The following is a 25,810-nucleotide window of genomic DNA, read 5'->3' as shown; positions in this document are numbered from 1 at the left end:
TCCCCACCGACAGTGTAGGAGGGTTCCCTTTTCTCCACACCCTCTCCAGCATTTATTATTTGTAGGTGTTTTGATTATAGCCATTCTGACAGTTGTGAGGTGATACCTCATTGTGGTTTTTATTTGCATTTCTCTAATAATTAGTGATGTTGAGCATCTTTTCATGTGCCTGTTGGCCATGTGTATATCTTCTTTGGGAAATGTCTATCTGGGTCTTCTGCCTATTTTTAGATTGGATTGTTTGTTTTTTCAGTATTGAGTTACCTGACCTATTTGTATATTTTTGATATTAATCCCTTATTGGTCACATCATTTGCAGATATTTTCTCCCATTCTGTAGGTTGTCTTTTCATTTACTTGATGATTTTCTTTTCTGTGCAAAAGTTTTTAAGTTTAATTAGGTCCCATCTGTTTATTTTGGTTTTTATTTCTTTTGCCTTGGGAAGCTGATCTAGGAAAATATTGCTACAATTTATGTCAGCGAATGTTTTGCCTATGTTCTCTTCTAGGAGTTTTATGGAGTCACATCCTGTATTTAGGTTTTTAAACAATTTTGTTTATTTTTGTATATGGTGTGAGGGAGTGTTCTAATTATGACTGATTTAAATGTAGCTGTCCAGCTTTCCCAACACCACTTGTTGAAGAGACTGTTTTTTCTCTACTGTAGATGATTGCATCCTTTGTCATAGATTACTTGACTGTAGGTGTGTGGGTTTATATCTGAGATCTCTAATCTGTTCAGTTGATCACATGTCTGCTTTTGTGCCAATACCAAGCTGTTTTGATTACTGTAGCTTTGTCATATAGATTGAAGTCCAGAAGGGTTATGCCTCTAGCTTTGTTCTTTTCCCTCAGGATTGCTTTGGCAATGCTGGATCTTTTGTGGTTCCATATAAATTATGATTATTTGTTCTATGGTCCAACCAGTGTGGAAAACAGGAGGGAGGTTTCTCCAAAAACCAAAAATAGAACTACCATATGACCCAGCTGTTCTACTCCTGGGTATGTAACCAAAAAAACCAAAAACACTAATTCAAAAAAATACATGTACCCCAGTGTTCATAGAGGCATTATTTATAATTGCTAAGTCATGGAAACAACCTAAGTGTTCATCAACAGATGTATGGATGAAGAAGATGTAGCATATATATTCAATGGGATACTACTCAGCCATAGAAAGTAACAAAATTTTGCCCTTTGCAGTAACATGGATGAATTTGGAGGGCCTCATGCTAAATGAAATGTCAGACATAGAAACATAAATATTATATTGCTTATATGTGGAATCTAAAAAATACAACAAACTAGTAAACATAACATAAAAGAAGCAGACTCACAGATACAGAGAACAAACAGTGGTTACCAGTCATGGGGTAGGGGCAATATAGGGATAGGGGAATGGGAGATACAAATTATTGGGTGTAAGATAGGCTCAAGGATGTATTGAACAACACAGGGACTCTAGCCAGTATTTAGTAGTAACTGTAAATGAAAGTAACCTTTAAAAATTGTATTTTAAAAGATTATTTATTCTAGTTCTGTGAAAAATATCATTGGTATTTTGATAGGGGCTGCATTAAATCTGTAGATTGCTGTGAGTAGTATGGCCATTTTTACCTATAGGATTTTGACAGCCACAGAGCAAAGAGGAGGTTCCACCCCTCATCCAGCACATGCTTGGAATACCACAACACAAATTCCGCCCTCTGTCAAGGGGATAATGGCCAGAACACTCTGAGGAAAGATGCAGCTGGCATCCATACCAAAACCAGCCTTCACACCAAAAATATTGGACTCACACACTCTACACAGGCACAGTCCCACATAAAAACACTCCATCAAGACCACACTAGATAACCATTTTTCCTAAATTCATAGAGGAAGAGAAAGTTACTTAAAATGAAAATGAAGAGGAACTACTCTCAATTAAAAGGACAAGACAAATTCCCTGAAAGAAGAAATGATTAAAGAGACCTCACCAGTCTACTAGACCCCAAGTTCAAAAAGGAGGTAATAAAAATGCTAAAGAAATTAAGAAAAATCATCGATACAGATCACTGTAACAAGGAACTAGAAACTATAAAGATGAACCAATCAAAATTACTCAATTCAATTGCTGAGATAAAAAACAATCTAGAAGCAATAAATAGCAGACTAAATGGTGAAAAGAATGAAAAAGTTATCTGGAAGATAAAATAATGGAAAATAATGGAAATCACCCAATCAGAATAGCAGCCAGAAAGACAAATTATAAAAAAAGAGAGCAACATACAATATCTATGGGATAATATAAAGTGTGCCAACCTACAAATAATAGCGGTTCCAGAAAGAGAAGACAGAGAAAACGGGATCAAAAATGTATTTAAAGAAATTATGGCTGAAAACTTCCCAACCTAAAGGATAAAACAGATATCCACAGATATTCATGTATAGGAAACACAGAGGGTCCCAACAAGATGAACCCAAGACATATCGTAATCAAAATGGCAAAATTTAAATGTGAAGAAGGATAGATTGTTCAGGATGGCAGAGTAGAAGGACGTGTTCTCACTCCCTCTTGTGAGAGCACAGGAGTCATAGCTAACTGCTGAACACTCATTGACAAGAGGACACTGGAACTCACCAAAAAGATATCCCACATCCAAAGACAAAGGAGAAGCCACAATGAGATGGTAGGAGGGGCAGAATCACAATAAAATCAAATCCCATAACTGCTGGGTGGGTGAGTCACAAACTGGAGAACACTTATACCACAGAAGTCCACACACTGGAGTGAAGGTTCTGAGCCCCACGTCAGGCTTCCCAACCTGGGGGTGCGGCAATGGGAGGAGGAACTCCTAGAGAATCAGACTTTGAAGGCTAGCAGAATTTCATTGCAGGACTTTGACAGGACTGGGGGAAACAGAGACACCACTCTTGGAGGGCACACACAAAGTAGTGTGTGCATCGGGACCCAGGGGAAGGAGCAGTGACCCCCATAGGAGACTGAACCAGACCTACCTGCTAGTGTTGCAGGATCTCCTGGGGAGGTGGGGGGTGGCTGTCTCTCACCGTGAGGATGAGGACACAGGCAGGAGAAGTTCTGGGAAGTACTCCTTGGTGTGAGCCTTCCGAGAGTCCACCATTAGCCACACCAATGAGCCCTGGTAGGCTCCAGTGTTGGGTCACCTTGAGCCAACCAACCAACAGGGAGGGAACCCAGCCACACCCAGCAACAGACAAACAGATTAAAGTTTTACTGAGCTCTGCCTGCCAGAGCAACAGCCAGCTCTACCCACCTCCAGTCCCTCCCATAAGGAAACTTGCACAAGCCTCTTAGATAGCCTCATCCATCAGAGGGCAGAGAGCAGAAGCAAGAAGAACTACAATCCTGCAGCCTATGGAAAAAAAAAACACATTCACAAAAAGATAGACAAGATGAAAAGGCAGAGGGCTATGTACCAGATGAAGGAACAAGACAAACCCCCAGAAAAACAACTAAATGAAGTGGAGATAGGCAACCTTCCAGAAAAGGAATTCAGAATAATGATAGTGAAGATGATCCAGGACCTCGGAAAAAGAATGGAGGCAAAGATCGAGAAGATGCAAGGAATGTTTAACAAGGACATAGAAGAATTAAAGAACAAACAAACAGAGATGAACAATACAATAACTGAAATGAAAAATACACTAGAAGGAATCAATAGCAGAATAACGGAGGCAGAAGAACCGATAAGTGACCCGGAAGATGGAATGGTGGAATTAACTGCTATAGAACAGGAAAAAACAAAAAAGAATGAAAAGAAATGAAGACAGCCTAAGAGACCTCTGGGACAACATTAAATGTAACAATATTCGCAACATAGGGATCCCAGAAGGAGAAGAGAGAGAAAGGACCCAAGAAAATATGTGAAGAGATTATATTCAAAAATTTCCCTAATATGGGAAAGGAACTAGCCACCAAAGTCCAGGAAATGCAGAGAGTTCCATACAGGATAAACACAAGGAGAAGCACACCGAGACACATAATAATCAAATTGGCAAAAATTAAAGATAAAGAAAAATTATTGAAAGCAACAAGGGAAAAATGACAAATAACATACAAGGGAACTTCCATAAGGTTAACAGCTGATTTCTCAGCAGAAACACTACAAGCCACAAGGGAATGTCATGATATATTTACAAGCCACAAGGGAATGGCATGAAAGGGAAGAACCTGCAACCAAGATTACTTTACCTCGCAAGGATCTCATTCAGATTCGACGGAGAAATCAAAAGCTTTCCAGACAAGCAAAAGCTAAGAGAATTTAGCACCACCAAACCAGCTCTACAACAAATGCTAAAGGAACTTCTCTAAGTGGGAAACACAAGAGAAGAAAAGGACCTACAAAAACAAATCCATAACAATTAAGAAAGTGGTAATAGGAACATACATATCGATAATTACCTTAAATGTGAATGGATTAAATGCTCCAACCAAAAGACACAGGCTTGCTGAATGGATATAAAAACAAGACCCATATATATCCTGTCTATAAGAGACCCACTTCAGACCTAGGGACACATACAGACTGAAAGTGAGGGGATGGAAAAAGATATTCCATGCAAATGGGAATCAAAACAAAGTTGGAGTAGCAATAATCATATCACATACAATAGACTTTAAAGTAAAGACTATTACAGGAGACAAAGAAGGACACTACATAATGATCAGGGGATCAATCCAAGAAAAAGAAAAAACAATTGTAAATATTTATGCACCCAACATAGGAGCACATCAATACATATGGCAACTGCTAACAGCTATAAAAGAGGAAATCGACAGTAACACAATAATACTGGCGGACTTTAACACCTCACTTACACCATTGGATGGATCATCCACACAGAAAATTAATAAGCAAACACAAGCTTTAAATGACACAATAAATCATATAGATTTAATTGATATTTATGGGACATTCCATTCAAAAACAGCAGATTACACTTTCTTCTCAAGTGCGCATGGAACATTCTCCAGGATAAAGCACATCTTGGGTCACAAATGAAGCCTCAGTAAATTTAAGAAAATTTAAATTATATCAGGCATCTTATTTGCCACAACTCTATCAGATTATAAATAATTACAGGGGAAAAAACGTAAAAAAACACAAACACATGGAGGCTAACAATACATTACTAAATAACCAAGAGATCACTGAAGAAATCAAAGAGGTAATCAAAAAATACCTAGAGACAAATGACAATGAAAACACGACAATCCAAAACCTAGGGGATGCAGCAAAAGCAGTTCTAAGAGGGAAGTTTATAGCAATAGAAGCCTACCTGAAGAAACAAGAAAAGTCTCAAATAAACGATCTAAACTTACACCTAAAGGAACTAGAGAAAGAAGAACAAACAAAATCCAAATTTAGCATAAGGAAAGAAGTCATAAAGATCAGAGCAGAAATAAATGAATTAGAAACAAAAGAATAGGAAAGATCAGTAAAACTAAAAGCTGGTTCTTTGAGAAGATAAACAAAGTTCATAAACCATCAGCTGGACTCATCAAGAAAAAGAGGGAGAAGACTCAAATCAATAAAATTAGAAATGAAAAAGGAGAAGTTACAACAGACACCACAGAAATACAGAGCATCCTAAGAGACTACTACAAGCAACACTATGCCAATAAAATGGACAACCTGGAAGAAATGGACAAATTCTTAGAAAGGTATAACCTTCCAAGACTGAATCAGGAGGAAATAGAAAATATGAACAGACCAATCACAAGTAATGAAATTGAACCTGTGATTAAAAATTTTCCAACAAACAAAAGTCCAGGACCAGATGGCTTCACAGGAATTCTATCAAACATTTAGAGAAGAGCTAACACCCACCCCTCTCAAACTCTTCCAAAAAATTGCAGAGAAGAGAACACTCCCAAACTCATTCTACGAGGCCACCATCACCCTGATAAAAACCAGACAAAGATACTGCAAAACAAGAAGAAAATTACAGACCAATATCACTGATGAATATAGATGCAAAAATCCTCAACAAAATACTAGCAAACAGAATCCAACAACACATTAAAAGGATCATACACCATGATCAAGTGGGATTTATCCCAGGAATGCAAGGATCCTTTAATATATGCAAATCAATCAATGTGATATACCATATTAACAAATTGAAGAATAAAAATCATATGATCATCTCAATAGATGCAGAAAAATCTTTTGACAGAATTTCACACCCACTTATGATAAAAAAATACTCTCCAGAAAGTGGGCATAGAGGTAACCTACCTCAACATAGTAAGGGCCATATATGACAAACCCACAGCAAACATCATTCTCAATGGTGACAACCTGAAAGCATTTCCTCTAAGATCAGGAACAAGACAAGGTTGCCCACTCTCACCACTATCATTCAACATAGTTTTGGAAGCCATAGCCACAGCAATCAGAGAAGAAAAAGAAATAAAAAGAATACAAATTAGAAAAGAAGTAAAACTATCACTGTTTGCAGAGGTCGTGATACTATACATAGAGAATTGTAAATATGCCACCAGATAACTACCTAAGCTAATCAATGAATCTGGTAAAGTTGCAGGATACAAAATTAATGCCCAGAAATCTCTTGCATTCCTATACACTAACGATGAAAAATCTGAAAGAGAAATCAAGGAAACACTCCCATTTACCATTGCAGCATAAGAATAAAATACCTAGGAATAAACTACCTAGGGAGATGAAAGACATTTATGCAGAAAACTATGACACACTGATGAAAGAAATTAAAGATGATACCAACAGATGGAGAGATATACCATGTTCTTGGATTGGAAGAATCAATATTGTGAAAATGACTATACTACCCAAAGCAGTCTACAGATTCAGTGCAATCCCTATCAAATTACCAATGGCATTTTTTAAGAACTAGAACAACAAATCTTAAACTTTGTATGGAGACACAGTAGACCCTGAATATCAAAAGCAGTCTTGAGGGAAAAATTCGGAGCTCGAGGAATCAAACTCCCTACCTTCAGACTATACTACAAAGCTACAGTAATCAAGACAATATGGTACTGGCACAAAAACAGAAATATAGATCAATGGAACTGGATAGAAAGCCCAGAGACAAACCCATGCACCTATGGTCAACTAATCTATGACAAAGGAGGCAAGGATATACAATGGAGAAACGACAGTCTCTTCAATATGTGGTGCTGGGAAAACTGGACAGCTACATGTAAAAGCATGAAATTAGAACACTCCCTAACACCATACACAAAAATAATCTCAAAATGGATTAGAGATCTAAATGTAAGACCGGACACTATAAAACTCTTAGAGGAAAACAGGAAGAACACTGCTTGACATAAATCACAGAAAGATCTTTTTTGATCCACCTCCTACAGTAATGGAAATAAAAACAAAAATAAACAAATGGGACCTAATGAAACTTAAAAGCTCTTGCAAAGCAAACGAAACCACAACCAAAACAAAAAGACAACCCTCAGAATGGGAGAAAATATTTGCAAATGAATCAATGGACAATGGATTAATCTCCAAAATATATAAACAGCTTATGCAGCTCAATATTAAAAGAAACAACCCAATCGAAAGATGGACAGAAGACCTAAATTAGACATTTCTCCAAAAAAGACATACAAATGGGCAAAAAGCACATGAAAAGCTGCTCAACATCACTAATTATTAGAGAAATGAAAATCAGAACTACAATGAGGCATCACCTCACCCCAGTTAGAATGGGTATCATCAGAAAATCTACAAACAACAAATGCTGGAGAGGGTGTGGAGAAACTGGAACCCTCCTGCAACATTGGTGGGAATGTAAATTGATGCAGCCACTATGGAGAACAGTATGGAGGTTCATTAAAAACCAAAAATAGAATTACAGTATGACCCAGCCATCCCACTACTGGGTATATATCCAGAGAAAACCATAATTCAAAAAGACACATGTACCCCAGTGTTCATTGCAGCACTATTTTCAACAGCCAGGTCATGGAGGCAACCTAAATGCCCATCAGCAGGTGAATAGATTAAGAAAATGTGGTACCTATATACAATGGAATATTACTCAGCCATAAAAAGGAACGAAATTGGGTCATTTGTAGAGATGTGGGTGAATCTGGAGACTGTCATACAGAGTGAAGTAAGTCAGAAAGAGAAAAACAAATATTGTATATTAACGCATATATGTGTATCCTAGAAAAATGGTACAGATGAACCGGTTTTCAAGGCAGAAATTGAGACACAGATGTAGAGAACAAACATATGGACACCACGGGGGAAAGTGGTGGGGGGTGGCGGTGGTGTTGTGATGAATTGGGATATTGAGATTGACATGTATACACTGATGTGCATAAAATGGATAACTAATAAGAACCTGCTGTATAAAAATAAATAAAATTTAAATTTTTTTTAAAAGATAAAGAGAGAATTCTAATGATAGCAAGAGGATAACAAAGAGTCTATTACAAGGGTACCACCTAGGATATTCTACCCAGCAAGATTTTTTTTTCTTTCTTTCTTTCTTTTCTTTCCTTTCTTTCTTTCTTCATTGGGTCTTCTTTTCCTGGGAGTGGGCTTGCTCTAGTTGTGGTTAGCAGGGGCTAGTGTTCGTTGGGTGCACGGGCTTTTCATTGCGGTGGCTTCAGAGCATGTGCTCTAGGTGCACGGGCTTCAGTAGTTGTGGCACGTGGGCTCAGTAGTTGTGGTACGTGCCCTGTATAGAGCAGGCTCAGTAGTTGTCATGCAGGGGCTTAGTTCCTCCATGGCCTGTGGGATCTTCCCTGACCAGGGCTTGAACCCATGTCCCCTGCATTGGCAGGCGGGTTCTTAACCACTGCACCACCAGGGAAGTCCAACATTTTAATTTAGAATAGAAGCAGAGATAAAGAATTTCTCAGACAAGCAAAACCTAAAATAATTCAGCAATACTAAACCTAACCTAAGAGAAATGTTGAAAAGTCTACTCTAAATTGAAAAGAAGCAAGAATCTATAGGAATGGGAAAATTAGAAATATATAAAAGGATTGACGTTTACTTAAGGTGTTTCCTTTACATAGAGTAAAAAAACAATAAAAAATTTGTAAATGCATTTATAACTACAATGAACAGCGAAAGAATAAGCATGAAAATGTGAAATAGGACATCAAAATCACATAATGTGTGGGAGGGGAGTATAAAACGTAGATTTTTTAGAATGTGTTTGAACGTGTACAACTATCAGTTTAAAGCAAGTAGGTATAGTTATGGGTCAACATACTTGAAATCTAGGGTAACCACAAATCAAAAACATACAATAGATTCACAAAAACCAGAAAGAAAGGAACTCAAGCATACTACAAAAGAAAACCATCCAATCACAAAAAGGAAAAAAAAAAAGAAATAAACAAAGATGAACCACAAAAACAACTGGAAAACAAGGTTTAAAATGGCAATAAGTACACATGTATCAATAATTACATTATGTCAATGGACTATATGCTCTAATCAAAAGACATAGAGTGGCAGATTGGATTAAAAAAAAACAAGATCAGTAAAACAGTGGAAAAGATCAGTAAAACCAAGAGCTGGGTTTTTGAAAGGATAAGCAAAGTCAACAAGCCTCCAGCCAGGCTCACCAGGAAGAAAAGAGAGAGGATCCAAATAAATAAAATAAGAAATGAAAAACATGAAATAACAACTGATTCCTTAAGATTTTAAATACAAAATCGTTATTTATGAGCTAAGATAGTTTTGCTTCTTCCTGTCCACCTTGGATGCCTTTTTTCCCTTTTTTGTTGCCTAATTGCCTCAGCTAGAACCTCTGGTATAATGTAGAATAGAAGTGACAATAGTGAACATCCCTGATAAAGGACATTTCTTCCTTCTGATCTTAGGGGGGAAGAATTCACCCTTTTACTCTAAATATGATGTTAGCTGTAAAGTTTTCAGTGATGTGTCTTATCAGGTGGAAAATTTCCCTTCTATTCCTAGTTTGTTGAATATTTTTATTAACATTTTATGAAAGGTTATTGACTTCTGTCAAATTCTTTCTCTGTGTCTATTGAGGTAATCTTGTAATTTTTATCTTTAATTTTATTGATAATATATATAACATTGAATTTTAGATGTTAGATAGCCTTGAATTCTTGTCATAACTCCCACTGGTCCTGTTGTTTAAACTTTTATTATGTGTTCTGGATTTCATTTGCTAGTAGTTTGTGTCGATTTTTTCATCTATATTCCTAACAGATATTGGTCTGTATTTTTCTTTTCTTGTGAGATCTTTGTTTGACTTTGTAATCAGGGTAAGATTGTCCTCATGGAATAATTTGGGAAGTTTTAACTCTTCTATTTTTCCGAAAAGTTTGTGAAAGATTGATTGTAATTTTTCAGAAACACTTATTAGACCAATTGGACCTGCGGTTTTCTTTGTAAGTGTTTTTTAAACTACTAATTCAATCTCTTTACTTGTTATAGGTCAGATTTTCTATTTGTTTATGAGTCAGTTTTGGTATTTTGTGTCTTTCTAGAAACATGGCATGCAGTACATAGTATTTCCTCTTCATATTTTCTTATTACTAGAGATATCCCTTCTTTTATTCCTAATTTTAGTAGCTTGAATCTTCTGTTTTTCTCTGTAAGCTTTGATAAGAGTTTGAATAGGATTGGCCTTAATTCTTCTTTATATGTTTGGCATAATTCACCAGTGAAGCTATCTGCTTTTCTTCTTTGGAAGGTTTTTGGTTACTGATTCAATCCCTTGTTATAGATCTAGTGAGATTTTCTATATCTTCCTGTGTCAGTTTTGGTAATTTTTGTGTTTCTAGGAATTTGTCCATTTCATCTAATGATCTAATTTTTTGGTATGTTATTATTCATAATACTCTTTTACAATCCTTTAAATTTCTTTAAGGTTGTTAGTGATGTCTCCACTTTCATTTCTAACTTCAATTATTTGCGTCTTCCTTCTTTTTTTCCTATTCAGTCTCGGTAAACTTTTGTCAATTTTCTTGTTTTTTCCAAAGAATCAACTTTTGGTTTAATTGATTCTCTTTTGTTTTTCCATTTTATATTTCATTTATATCTATTATATAATCTTTATTATTTCCTTCTTCCATTGGCTTTGGGATAGTTTGCTCCTTTTTCTAGTTCTTTAAGGTATAATGTTAAGTTGTTGATTTGAGATCTTTAGTTTCAATAGAGGCATTTTCAGATCAAAATTTCCCTCCAAGCAAAACTTTTACTTTATTACATAAGTTTAAGTATGTTTCTTTCATTTTTATTTATCTCAAGCTGTTTTCTAATCTCCATAGTGATTTGTTTATCCCATTTGTTTTTTGAGTGTGTTTAATTTCCACACAATTTGAATTTTCCAGTTTTCCTTGTTATTGATGTCTAGGTTCATTTCCATTGTGTTTAGAGAAGACACTTTGTATGATTTTAATTTTTTAAAATTTATTGAGAACTGCTTTATGTCCTAACATGGTCTAATCATTATGTTTCATGTGTAGTTGAGAAAAATGTGTACTGATGTTGGATGGAGTTACTGTATATGTCTGTTAAGTCTAGTTGGTTATAATATTCTTCAAGTCTTCTATTTTCTCACTGATCTGTCTAGATGTTCTATCCATATTTGGAAGTAGTGTATTAGAGTGAAACTATCCATGTCTCCCTCAATTCTGTCAATATTTTTTCACATATTTTGGAGCTCCATTGTTTGGTACATGTATGTTTATATTTTTTCTTGATGTGAATTATCCTGTTATTAATATATAGTGTACCTCTATCTCTTGTAACAGTTTTTAATTTAAAGTCTATTCTGATATTAGTATAGACACCCAACTCTCTTTTGGCTATTATTTGCATGGAATATTTTTTTTCATTCTTCCACTTTCAAGATATTTATCTACAGGTTTAAAGTTAGTCTGTTGAAAGTAGCATACAGTTGGATTTTTTAAATTGGATCTGCCAATCTCTGTCATTTAATTCTGATTTTTATTTAAATTTAAAGTGATTGGAGGGACGAATAGATTGGGAGTTTGATATTGACATATACACACTGCTATATTTAAAATTGATAAAAAACAAGGACCTACTATATAGCACAGGTAACTCTTCTCAGTACTCTGTAATAACCTAAATGAGAAAAGAATTTGAAAAAGAATACATACATATATATATGTATAACTGAATCACTTTCTTGTACACCTGAAATTAACACAGCATTTTAAATCAACTATACTCCAAACAAATATATAATTAAAAAAATTAAAATCATAAAATTTTTTTAAATAAATAAATTTAAAGTGATTATTGACAATTAAGGACTTCTGTAATTATACTATTTTTTCTATATGCTTTATACCTTTTTTCTTCCTCAGTTCTTTCCAATGATGTCTTCTTATGTATCTGACTGATTTTGTGTGTGTGGTGTAGAATTTTCTCTCTTCATTTCCTTTCCTGCATATTTATTTTTCTAGTGGTTACTGTGGGGATTACAGGTAACATACTAATTTTTTTAAAAAATATACTTTAAATTGATACCAACTTAACTTCAAAGTATACATTAATGCTTTGCCTATTCAGCTCTATCCCCTCTTTTTTTTTTTGGCTACACAGCATGCGGGATCTTAGTTCCCCAACCATGGATCGGACTCATGCCCCCTGTGGTATGAGTCCACTGGACTGCCAGGGAAGCCCCTCTATCTTCTCTTTTATGTTTTTGTCAAATTACATCTTTTAACATAGATTTATAATTAATGTTTATGCATTTGTCTTTGAAACATATTGGGTGTGAAAAGAGGATTTACAAACTAGAAAAACAATAATACAATCTTTTATATTTACCAGTGTAATTACCCTTACTGGTTATCTTTATTTCTTTGAAAGGATTTGAGTTACTACCCATTGTCCTTTCATTTCACCCTGAATGACTCCCTTTCATGGTTTTTCATAAGTATGCTATTGACAAACTCCTTAGCTTTTGTTTATGTGAGACTATCTTAACTTTGCCTTAATCTCTGAAGGATAGTTTTACTGGTTATAGATTACTTGGTTGACAGATTTTTATTTTCAGCTTGTTAAATATATCATTCTACGACTTTCTTTTCTACTTGTTTCTGATAAGATATTAGCTGTTAATTTTGTTGAGGATCCTTTTACATGATAAGTTGCTTCTCCCTTCCTTCCTGCTTTTAAGATACTTTCTTTGACTTTGTTTTTCAACAGTTTGGTTGTTTGATTATGTGTGCCTTGGTGTGAATCTGTTTAAGTTTATCTTGATTGGAATTTGTTGAGGTTCTTGGATGTGTAGCCTCATACATTTTATCATAATTGGTAAGTTTTTTGTTTGTTTGTTTTTGTTTTTTTGTGTGTGTGGTACGCAGGGCTCTCACTATTGTGGCCTCTCCCATTGCGGAGCACAGGCTCTGGACATGCAGGCTCAGTGGCCATGGCTCATGGGCCCAGCTGCTCCGCGGCATGTGGGATCCTCCCAGACCGGGGCACGAACCCATGTCCCTTGCATCGGCAGGCAGACTCTCAACCACTGCGCCACCAGGGAAGCCACGGTAAGTTTTGTCTTTATTTCTTCAAACTTTTTTTTGAAGTAGAGGAAAACTACTTCTTTTTTCCTCTCTTCTTCTGAGACTTCCATAATATGTATGTTCATACACTTGATGTTGCCCCCTAGGTCCCTTAGTCTGTGTTCATTTTTCTTTATTCCCTTTTATTTCTGTTTCTCTGAATGCATAATTTTAATTGCTCTATATTCAAGTTATCAGATTCTTTCTTCTGCCTGTTTGAATCTGCTGTTGAATTCCTCTAGAATTTTTCATTTTATCTATTATATTTTTTTAGCTCCAGAATTTATATTTGGTTACTTTTTATAATTTCTTTCTTTTCCTTGATACTCCCATAGATTGTTCTGCTGATTTCCTTTAGTTGTCCATTATTTTATTCACCTCTTTTAGCACATTTAATTAATTTAAAGTCTTTGTGTTAAGTTTAATGTCTAGGCTTCCAGTGGCATGGTTTATGTCAATTTCTTTTTTTCCTCTGACTAAACTATACTTTCCTGTTTCTTTGAACACTTTGTAAAATATTTTTGTTGAGAACTAGACATATTGAATATTGTAATGTATTGAATCTGGAAACCATATTCTCCCCCAGGGAGTTTTATTGTTGGTTGATGAGGACCAAAATTATTGGCTCTTTAGTGTCGTTTTGAACTATTTTTAAAAGACTGTATTCCTTGTCATGTGTGGTTACTGACATCTCTGTTTCCCTGTCTACATGATCAACCAATGACCTGGAAGAGATTTCTTTAAATACTGGACCCAAAGGGAAAATAAAAGAAAATTGTTTCATCACTTTAAGTTCTTTAGACACCTGGAAATCACTTCTGACTAAGGAGTTTGAAACGACCAATATCTGTGCTATTTCTTCAGTGAACTGCCAGTCAGATAAAAATATACAAACTTGATTTTTGGAGAATAAAGTCCTTACTGACCCCCTGGTGTTAAGAAACCCCACCAGGATATGTACCACTATCCGCATGGCTGGCTGCTGCTGGGCTAGGACTGGGGGACAATAACTACTATGTCAAGCATAGAAATTTACCAATATTTACCAGCCTCTTTCTTCTACAATATTCCACTGGTCATTGCAAGTTTTCAGCTAGACTCCCGAGTTCCAAAATAGTTGATTTTGACAGTTTTTGTCATCTCTGTAATTGTTTTGCTGGATAGATGGATTCCTGAAGCTTCTTTTTGTACACTTACCATGATATAATCCCTAGTTTTCTACATCTCCATGTCCATTTCTTCTCTTATTTTTCTGTTATTGACTTCTCTTAACAGACAGGGCCCATATTAAATATTTTCTAGTCTACCAGTTTAGTTCTTGTATATTTTTGAGTATTTTCCAGTTATTTTCTTACTGATCACACTGTACATTATAATTAACATTTTAACTTAAATAATTTTAGTTCATATTAGTACCAACTGAATTTCAATCATATATAAACATTTGGTTCAGTTTAGCTGTATTATCTACCCCATGCATTTATGCTACTGTTTTCATATATATTACATTTATAAGATCATCAGTTTAAGTCCGTCAGCACAATTTTATAAGTATTGCTTTATGCAGTTATCTTTTGACTCAAATAGAAGAAAAGAGTTGCAAACCAAAAGATATTTATACTGTGTTTTATATTTACTTATGTATTTACCTTTAGCAGTCCTCTTTATTTCTTTGTGTGCATTTGAGTTACTCTCCAGTGTCCTTTCATTTTGTCCTGGAGGTTTTCTTTTAGCATTTCTTATAGGTCTTGCCTGCTAGTGCCATATTATCAGTTCTTGCTTGCCTTGCAACATCTTAATTTCACCTTCATTTTTGAAGGATAGTTTTTCTGAACATAGAGTTCTTGGTTGACAGACTTTTTCTTTCAACACTTTAAAAATGTCTCTTGACTGCCTGATGGCCTTCATGGTATCTGATGAGAAGTCAGCAGGTAATCTAAATGAGGATTCCTCATATAATGTCATTTTTCCTACTGCTTTCAACCTTTTTTGGAAAAAAAACCTCTGCCTTTTGACAGTTTGACATTGATGTATCTAGGTGTGAATCTCTTACTTTATCGTATTTGAAGTTCATTGAGCTTCTTGGATATGTAGATTAATGTTTCCCTTTAAGTTTGGGATGTATTTGACTTTTGGGGATTATTTCTTCAGCCCATTTCTCTTCTCCTTCTGTGACTCCTTTAATGCATGTTGTCGGTGCCCTTGATGGTGTTTCAAAGGTCACTGGGGCTTTGTTTATTTTCTTCATTCTTATTTTTATTTATTTATTTATTTATATTTACGGTACATGGGCCTCCCACTGCCGTGGCCTCTCCCGCTGCGGAGCACAGGCTCTGGATGCGCAGGCCCAGCGGCCATGGCTCACGGGCCCAGCTGCTCTGTGGCATGTGGGATTCTCCCGGACTGGGGCATGAACCTGTGTCCCCTGCATCGGCGGGGACTCAACCACTGCACCACCAGGGAAGCCCCATTTTTATTTTTAATCTCTCAGTTTGGATAATCTCAATTAAGCTATCTTCAAGTTCACTGATTTTTTTTTCTTACTGGCTCAAATCAGTTGTTGAGCCTCTCTACTGGCTTTTTCATTTCAGTTATTAAACTTCTCTTTCCAGAACTTATATTTGGTCTTTTTAAATGATTTTTCTTTATTGATACTTTTTATATGGTGAGATATTATTTTCATTCTTTTCTTTAATTCTTTAAACATGTTTATTGTTTTGTTTATGGACTATATTTTTGTTTATGACTATATTTTAATAGATGTTTTAAAATCTTAGTTTAGTAAGTCCAACGTCTGAGCTTCCTTGGGTACAGTTACTATTGAATGCTCTATTTTCTTTTGAATGGGCCATGCTTTCCTTTTTCTTTGCATGCTTTATAATTTTTTTGTTGAAAACTGGTTATTTTATGTAATATATGGAAACTCTGAAAATCAGCCCCATTCCCTTCACTCCCCCATTTCCCAAAGATTGTTGTTTTTTTGCTATTTGATTACTTTCTTGGATAAATCCCATAAAGTCTATAACCTTTATTGTGAAAAGCTAATGAAGTGTTTGATTAACATCATACTCAGCTAATGATTGGTGGAGACTTTCTTAAATGCCTTAAAGGAGATAACTCCTACCCTTTACCAAGAAGCTCTGTGTATATATTACAGTATGTCTTCAATGCAGTTTACAATTCTTAGCTTTTCCTTCCTGCTTGTGCAATAATTCAGTGTTACTATACATGAAAGACTAAGGTCTTTTCATAACTTTCTAAGCATACACACATCCTTGCATATGTGTTCTGCCATCTAGACCTCTAGGAATAGTAGTCTTTCATTGCCATCTGTGGACATTTGTTTCTTGGATTTTCCTATGTAATTATTTTTGGCCATATTCTTGTTTTGCCCTAACTAGATTTGCTGCAACAGGCAGGCAGCTGCAATGTTAAATAATTGCCAGTAACTGTCTTTTACTAACAACCAAGGTTTTTCTCACTGCATGAATTCTGAGTCAGTTCAAAACCCTGTGAATGAGGCTTTTCCAGAGAGCTTCCATACAGGTCAAACAGTAACAATTCTCTGGTGATGGACTTTTGGGGGCTTCCAAATTCATTCTCCCTTCAGTAACTGCTACACTGTTTTTTCATAGTTATTCTTGTTCTTAGGCCTCTAGTTTTCAAGACTACAACTGATTTGTGGAGAGGTAGATGGGAATAAAGCATCCTAAGAGCTCACAGTTCTTACTGAGCTTGAGTTTATTTTTTTTCTTGAAGAAATGCTCTCCAGATTGTTGTAGGCTTTGATTAATTTCCAGAGTTGTGAAAAAGTTGATGTTAACTTGTTGTCCATTTTCCCAGTGTTCTCTCTCTCTCTTTCTCAGTTGTTTTTTTTTTTTTTTCATGGATTTTCAGAAGTCTTTACTCTGTCATTCCAGAAGTGTCTCCAAGATGCTTTTTAGGAACAACATATTTCGAGTTTTAAAAAGTAAGGTAAAAATATTCTGTCAAAACAAAATTCTTGCCAGCCCCACAATCATGTAAGCCAATTATTTAAATAAATCTCTTTCTCAGGAATCTACATTTTTGGAAGCAGCAGGTGAGGAAATGAGGCCTGATCATCTATCTATCTATCTATAGATACAGATATGTGTGTGTGTGTCTATGTGTGTGTATGTATGTATATACATACACAGATACACACAGATGAACAAGGAAAGATATACATATATATGTATAAATGGATAAATATATATATATATCTGCATGTGTGTGTGTGTATATATATATATATATATATTTACAGACACACACACATGTGCACATGTACATATGTGCAATGGGATATTCAACCATGAAGAAGAAGGAGGAGGAGGAATTCCTGCCCTTTGCAACATGATGAACCTGGTAGGCTTTATGCTAACTGAATTAAGTCAGAAAGAGAGGGAGATAAATACTATATCTTAGCACTTATATGTGAATATGTTTTAAAAGTCAAACTTACAAATGCAGAGAGTAGAATGGTGGTTGCCAGGTAGGGGGGAATGGGAGGAAATGGGTAGGTTTTGGTCAAGGAGTAGCATCTTTCAGTTATAGGATGAATAAGTTCTCAAGATATAATGTGCAACATGATGACTGTAGTTAATAATACCACATTGTATACTTGAACATTTGCTAAGAGAGTAGATATTAAGTGTTCTCAGCAACAACAATAAAACATTAACTATGTGGGGTGATGGATGTTTTAAATTGATTGTGGTAATAGTTTCACAATGAATATGTATATGGAATCATCACATTGTACACTTTAAATATATATAATTTTATTTCTCAATTTTACCTCAATAAAGCTGTAGGAAAAACTAAATTCTTTGTAGCCAACATTTAGTTGGTGCTTTTTTTTTTAACTGTCCATTCAGCCTCTCTATTTCTTTTGATTGGGGAATTTAATCCATTTACATTTAAAGTGCTTATCTATAGAAAGTAATATTCTATTGCCATTTTGTTACTTGTTTTATGTTAGTTTTGTAGTACTTTTGTCTGTCATTTATTCTATTGCTGTCTTCCTTGTTGTTTTGTTGATATTTTATATTGATACACTATTTTTCTTTTGTTTATGTTCCATAGTTTTGTTTTTGTGTTCTCTCGGTTACCTTGTTGCATAGTTATAACAGTCTAACTTAAGTTAACAACTTAAGTTCAGTTGCATACAAAAACCACTACACTTTAACTTCTTCCCCACTTTATGTTAGTTGTGGTCACAATTTACATCTGTTCATATTATGTATCTTTAAACATATATGTAGTTATATAGTTATAGTTCTTTTGTCTTTTACTTATATATTTGAATTAAAAGTAATTATCTTTCTAATCACCATTACAGTAATTACATTATTTTAAATTTGTCTTTATTTTTACCATTATTAACAAGTTAGTAATGAGTTACTAATGATAGCATACTTTCCTATGCGATCATGTTGCTATTCAATATCCATTCATTTCAACTTTGAGGACTCCCTTTAGCATTTCTTGTAAGGTAGGTGGTGTATTTGCAATGAACTCCATCAGCTTTTGTTTGGGAATTTCTTTAAGTCATCTTCTTTTTTGAAGGAGAGTTTTGCCAGCTATGATATTCTTAGTTGCAGTTATTTTCTTTCACCTCTTTGAATATATCATCCCATTCTCTTCTGGCCTTCAAGGGTTTTTTCTGGAAAACCCACTCATAATCTTTTTAAGGGGGTTCCTTGTATGTAATGATTATTGTGTCTCTTGCAGATTTCAAATTCCCTCTTTGTCATTGACTTTTTCCAATCAGATTATAATGTATCTTGGTGTGAATTTTTTTGTGTGTATTCTTCCATTTCTTTCTGGATGCCCATTTCTTCAGCCATTATTTCTGTGAATAAGCTTTCTGATCTCCCCACCCTTATCTTTCTTGTACTTTGATAATGTGTATATTGGTCCACCTCCTGGAGTTATTTAAGTCTCATAAGCTTTCATAACTTTTTATTCTTTTTTGTTTTTGTTCCTCTGATTTAATTATTTCTAATAATATGTCTTTGAGTTCACTTCTGCTTAATCCAGTCTGCTGTTGAATGCCTCTAGAGAATCTTTCAGTTAAATTATTGTGTTCTTTAGCTACCCAATTTCTGCTGGAATTTAAAAATGTCTTCTGTCTCTTTGTTGAAAATCTTGATTTGTCCATACATTTTTCTCTTGACCTCGGTGAACATCTTTATGACAGCTATTTTGAATTTTCTGTCAGATAATTTGTATACCAGTGTTTCATTAGGGTTAGTTTCTGGAGATTTGTCTTGTTACTTGTTTGGAGTGTCTGTGACTGATTTTTCATTTTCTTTGATTCTCTGTGTTGATGTCTTCACCTCAAAGCAGGAACCTCTCTCAGTCTTCATGGACCGGCTTGTATGATCCTAGAAAGGACGCTCACCAATCAGCTTACTAGAGATTCTGGGGGCCTCTATCAGCACCTTTTCCTCACCAGGTAAAAACAGGCACCTCTGGTTTTTGTCAGGTCACTATGTGGTGAGTCAGGAGGGTGAGCTGCAGTATCTGCCAGGCCAAGCTGCTGTTTCTGATGTCTCCCAGACTGGTAGACTGTGGTGGATCTTTCTGAATTCCAAGACTGGCAAGACTGAGATCAGTCCTCTATTGATCTTCTTAAGGGAAGTTTGGTCATTGTAAACATGACTAATCTTTTATTCTCCAAGGGGAAGCTGATATCTGGGTTGTGCTAAACAGGAGGGTGAGCCAATAGTGTCTTTGAGCCCAAACTGTAGTCTCCATCATCCCCTAGACTGCTAAACAGTTACAGAGCCACGTGCCACTCCACGACTGGTAGAACAGAGGTTAGTACTCTGAGGAGCCCCCTCTGAGAAGTTTGGTCATTGTACTCAAGGATCTACTCTTTCCCTCCTCAGAGGGAATCTAAGAGGTGGGCTTCTTTGTCCACTTGCTCTGTGCTGGGAAGGAGAGGTAGTTACAATGTATGTGAGTCCAAGTTACCTTCTCCATTCTTCCCAAGGCTGACGGCCTGTGGTGACATCCAAGTTCCAAGGTCTTGGCAGGACCAAGGTCATTCCCTGATGGAACTCCCTGGGAAATGCTGGGGAGCTATACATGTGAACCAACTTCTTTCCCCCTCTGGTAGAAGCTGGGAGTTAAGAGGTCTCCTTCTGATCATATGACAATGTACTGGGGCAAGGACTCCAGGGAGAGGGTGTCCTGAATCTCATTACCAGTTTTGGTGAGTTTGCGTTTGCAGTCACATGGAGTGTGAAGAAGCCTTTCATATAGTTTCTGGATTTCTCACAAAGTAAATTTGTCCATGCATTGTTGTTTATTTGATGTGTTGGTGGGGGCAGGGGAGGAATGGTCCAAGACTTCATTTGTAGATTTCTTTTAATGTCTTTGGTTTTGATATTATGGTATTGCTAGCCCCATACAATGAGTTAGGAAGTATTCCTTCTTCTATCTACTGGAATAGATTATAGAGAATTTATATAATTTCTAGCTTAAAGATTTTGTAGAATTCACTAGTAAACACATGTAGGCCTGGTGCTTTCTATGTTGGATGGTAATTAATTATTGATTCAATTTCCTTAATAGATAGAGGCCTATTTGTATTTTCTATTTTTTCTTGTGTGAATTTTCCCAGATTGAGTCTTTCATTTGGTCCATTTCATCTAGGTTATCAAATTTGTGGTCATAGACTTATTCATAGTATTTCTTTATTATACTTTAATGTCCATGGGGTCTGTGGTGATGGTTCTATTTCATTTCTGATATTAGTAATTTGTGTTCTCTCTTTTTTTTAGTGGCTAGGGGCTTATCAATTTTATTGATCTTTTCAAAGCACAAACTTTTGGTTTTATTGATTTTTCTCTGTGGAATTCTTATTGTTATTTTTTAAAATTAATTTATTTTATTTTATTTATTTTTGGCTGTGCTGGGTCTGCATTTCTGTGCATAGGCTTTCTCTAGTTGCAGCAAGCAGTGGCTATTCTTCATTGCAGTGCACAGGCTTCTCACTGTGGTGGCTTCTTCTGTTGTGGAGCATGGGCTGTAGGTGTGTGGGCTTCAGTAGGTGTGGCACGATGGCTCAGTAGTTGTGGCTCGTGGTCTCTAGAGCGCAGGCTCAGTAGTTGTGGTGCACAGGCTTAGTTGCTCCATGGCATGTGGGGTCTTCCCAGACCAGGGCTTGAACCCGTGTCCCCTGCAATGGCAGGTGGATTCTTAACCACTGCACCACCAGGGAAGTCCTGAATTCTTTTTTTGTTTGTTTGTTTTTGTGATACGCAGGCCTCTCCCTGTTGTTGCCTCTCCCGTTGTGGAGCACAGGCTCCGGATGCACAAGCTCAGCGGCCATGGCTCACGGGCCCAGTTGCTCCGCGGCATGTGGGATCTTCCCGGACCAGGGCACGAACCTGTGTCCCCTGAATTGGCAGGCGGACTCTCAACCACTGCGCCACCAGGGAAGCCCCTGAATTCTTGTTTTTAATGTCACTGATTTCTGCCCTGAGTTTTATTATTTCTTGTCTTCTGTTTACAATCAATTTAAGTTCTTACTCTTTTTCTAGTTTCCTACAGAAGAACCTAACATTATTGCTTTTAGATATTTCTTAATATGTGCACTCAAAGCTCTCAATTTCCTTCTAAGAGCTACTACTATAAACTTAATGTTTGCCCTCTCCATCATCTTCAACAACTCATAGAGTAAAAGTTATTCCCAATGTGTGGGTAACTAAGGGTGGGGCATTTGGGAGTTGATTAAGTCACAAGGGCAGGGCCCTCATAAATGAGCTTAGTGCCTTTGTAAAAGAGACCCCACAGAGCTCCCTTTCCCCTTCTGCCATGTGAGCACACAGCAAAAATACAGCTATCTGTGAGCTTAGGATTGGGCTCTCACAAGACAGTTAATCTGCTGGTAACTTTATCCTGGACTTCCTAGTCTCCAGAACTGTGAGAAATAAATGTTTGTTGTTTATAAGACACTTAATCTGTGGTATTTTGTTATAGCAGCCCGAATGGACTAAGACAACAACTGAGCTTTTTGTTTTTTTAAACATCTTTATTACACTATAATTGCTTTACAATGTTGTGTTAGTTCCTGCTGTATAACAAAGTGAATCAGCTGTATGTATACATATATCCCCATATCCCTTCCCTCTTGTGTCTTCCTCCCACCCTCCCTATCCCACCCCTCTAGGTGTTCACAAAGCACCGAGTTGATCTCCCTGTGCTATGAAGGTGCTTCCCACTAGCTTTCTATTTTACATTTGGTAGTGTATATATGTCAATGCCACTCTCTCACTTCGTCCCAGCTTACCCTTCCCCCTCCCCGTGTCCTCAATTCCATTCTCAACGTCTGCATCTTAATAGCTGTCCTGCCCCTAGGTTCTTCAGAACAACTTTTTTTTTTTTTTTTAGATTCCATATATATGTGTTAGCATATGATATTTATTTTTCTCTTTCTGACTTACTTCACTCTGTATGACAGACTCTAGGTCCATCCACCTCACTACAAATAACACTTTGACATAAATCACAGCAAGATCCCTTTTGACCCACCTCCTAGAAAACTGGAAATAAATGGGACCTAATGAAACTTAAAAGCTTTTGCATAGCAAAGGAAACCATAAACAAGACCAAAAGACAACCCTCAGAATGGAAGAAAATATTTGCAAATGAAGCAACTGACAAAGGATTAATCTCCAAAATATACAAGCAGCTCATGTATATATTAGTGAATATATTAGTGGATTCATCCATTTCTCCTTGCTGTTCTGTTACTTTTTGCCTCACGTATTTTGTTGCCTTGTTGCTAGGCATGTATATGTTTAGGATTGTTGTATCTTCTTGGAAAATTGACTCCTCTACCATTATGTAATGCTGCAGTTTATAGCTGATGATTTTCCTTGTTTTGAAACCTGCTCTGTCTGAGGTTGATATAACTGTTACAGCTTTTTTTGATTAGTGTTCTCATGATTTATCTTTCTCCTTCTCTTACTTTTCATCTACATGTGTCCTTACGTTTAAACTGGGTTTCTCATAGATAGCATGTAGATATTGATTTTTATATTTACTCTGATGCCAAACATCCAGAAGCAGCAAAAGCAAAACTACTAAATCACTAAATTAGTAATTAATAAGAGTTTATTGTGCATATAGAAACATTTCATGAACTGAGAACTATCAAATTGACAGTGGAGTGAGGCTTAGAGGAATATTGTTAGAAGAAAGCTTATATTGTGAAAATGCAGAAGATGTTTATTCTTTACAATAATTGGTTATAACATTAAAGTTTTCCCCCTGGTAAGGGATTGGTTATAAAGAGTTACTTCTTGCCAATTTTGGAGAACAGCTTAAACCTCATTTATTACTTTCTGAATTATTTACAAGAAGAGGCTCAAGTTAAGTTTCACTTGTTTCACAGAGTAAGCTAAATTAAGTGTTGCTTATATAGCTTAACTGGGTTTGTCTACTCAGGAAACTTTCAAGCCTGGTCTTTATTTTATATTTGATTTTAACACCACCAACCTCTATCTTGTAACTGGTATACATAGACCACCGACATTTAAAGCGAATTTTGATATAGTTGATTAATATCTACCGTATTTGTTACTGTTTTCTATTCATTGCCCTTGACCTTTGTCCACATTTTTATCTTCCACTCTTTTTCTACCCTTTGCAGTATTAATTGAACATTTTATATTATTCCATTTGTCTCCTCTCTTATAATATAAATTATAGTTCTCTTTTTTAATTTAATTTTATTTTTTTATACATCAGGTTCTTGTAAGTCATCAATTTTATACAGATCAGTGTATAACATATCAATCCCAATCACCCAATTCATCACACCACTCCCACCCCCTGCCGCTTTCCCCCCTTAGTGTCCATAAGATTCTTCTCTACATCTGTGTCTCAATTTCTGTCCTGCAAACTGGTTCATCTGTACCATGTTTCTAGGTTCCACATACATGCATTAATATAGGATATTTGTTTTTCTCTTTCTGACTTACTTCACTCTGTATGACAGACTCCAGATCCATCCACATCTCTACAAATGACCCAATTTTGTTCCTTTTTATGGCTGAGTAATATTCCATTGTACATATGTACCACATCTTCTTTATCCATTCGTCTGTTGATGGGCATTTAGGTTGCTTCCATGACCTGACTACTGTAAATAGTGCTGCAGTGAACATTGGGGTGCATTTGTCTTTTTGAATATGGTTTTCTCTGGGTATATGCCCAGTAGTAGGATTGCTAGGTCATATAGTAATTCTATTTTTAGTTTTCTAAGAAACCTCCATGCTGTTCTCCATAGTGGCTGTATCAATTTACATTCCCACCAACCGTGCAAGAGGGTTCCCATTTCTCCACACCCTCTCCAGCATTTGTTGCTGGTAGATTTTCTGATGATCCCCATTCTAACTGGTGTGAGGTGATACCTCATTGTAGTTTTGATTTTCATTTCTCTAATAATTAGTGATGTTGAGCAGATTTTCATGTGCTTCTTGGCCATCTGTATATCTTCTTTGGAGAAATGTCTATATACATCTGCCCATTTTTGGATTGGCTTGTCTGTTTCTTTAATACTGAGCTGCATGAGCTGTTTATATAGTTTGGAGATTAATCCTTTGTCCATTGATTCATTTGCAAATATTTTCTCCCATTTTGAGGGTTGTCTTTTTGTCTTGTTTATGGATTCCTTTGCTGTGCAAAAGCTTTTAGGTTTCATTAGGTCCCATTTGTTCATTTTTGTTTTTATTTCCATTTCTCTGGGAGCTGGGTCAAAAAGGATCTTGCTGTGATTTATGTCATAGAGTGTTCTGCCTACGTTTTCCTCTGAGAGATTATAGCGTCCAGTCTTACATTTAGGACTCTAATCCATTTTGAGTTTATTTTTGTGTATGTTATTAGGGAGTGTTCTAATTTCATTCTTTTACATGTAGCTGTCCAGTTTTCCCAGAAGCACTTATTCAAGATACTGTCTTTTCTACATTGTATATCCTTGCCTGCTTTGTCATAGATTAGTTGACCATAGGTACTTGGGTTTATCTGTGGGCTTTCTATCTTGTTCCATTGATCTATGTTTCTGTTTTTGTGCCAGTACCATATTGTCTTGATTACTGTAGCTTTTTAGTGTAGTCTGAAGTCAGGGAGTCTGATTCCTCCAGCTCCGTTTTTTTCCCTCAAGACTGCTTTGGCTATTTGGGGTCTTTTGTATCTCCATACAAA

This window comes from Mesoplodon densirostris, chromosome 2, assembly GCF_025265405.1.
Source record: "Mesoplodon densirostris isolate mMesDen1 chromosome 2, mMesDen1 primary haplotype, whole genome shotgun sequence".
NCBI classification, from domain to species: domain Eukaryota; kingdom Metazoa; phylum Chordata; class Mammalia; order Artiodactyla; family Ziphiidae; genus Mesoplodon; species Mesoplodon densirostris.
Note: the sequence above shows the minus strand (reverse complement) of the source record.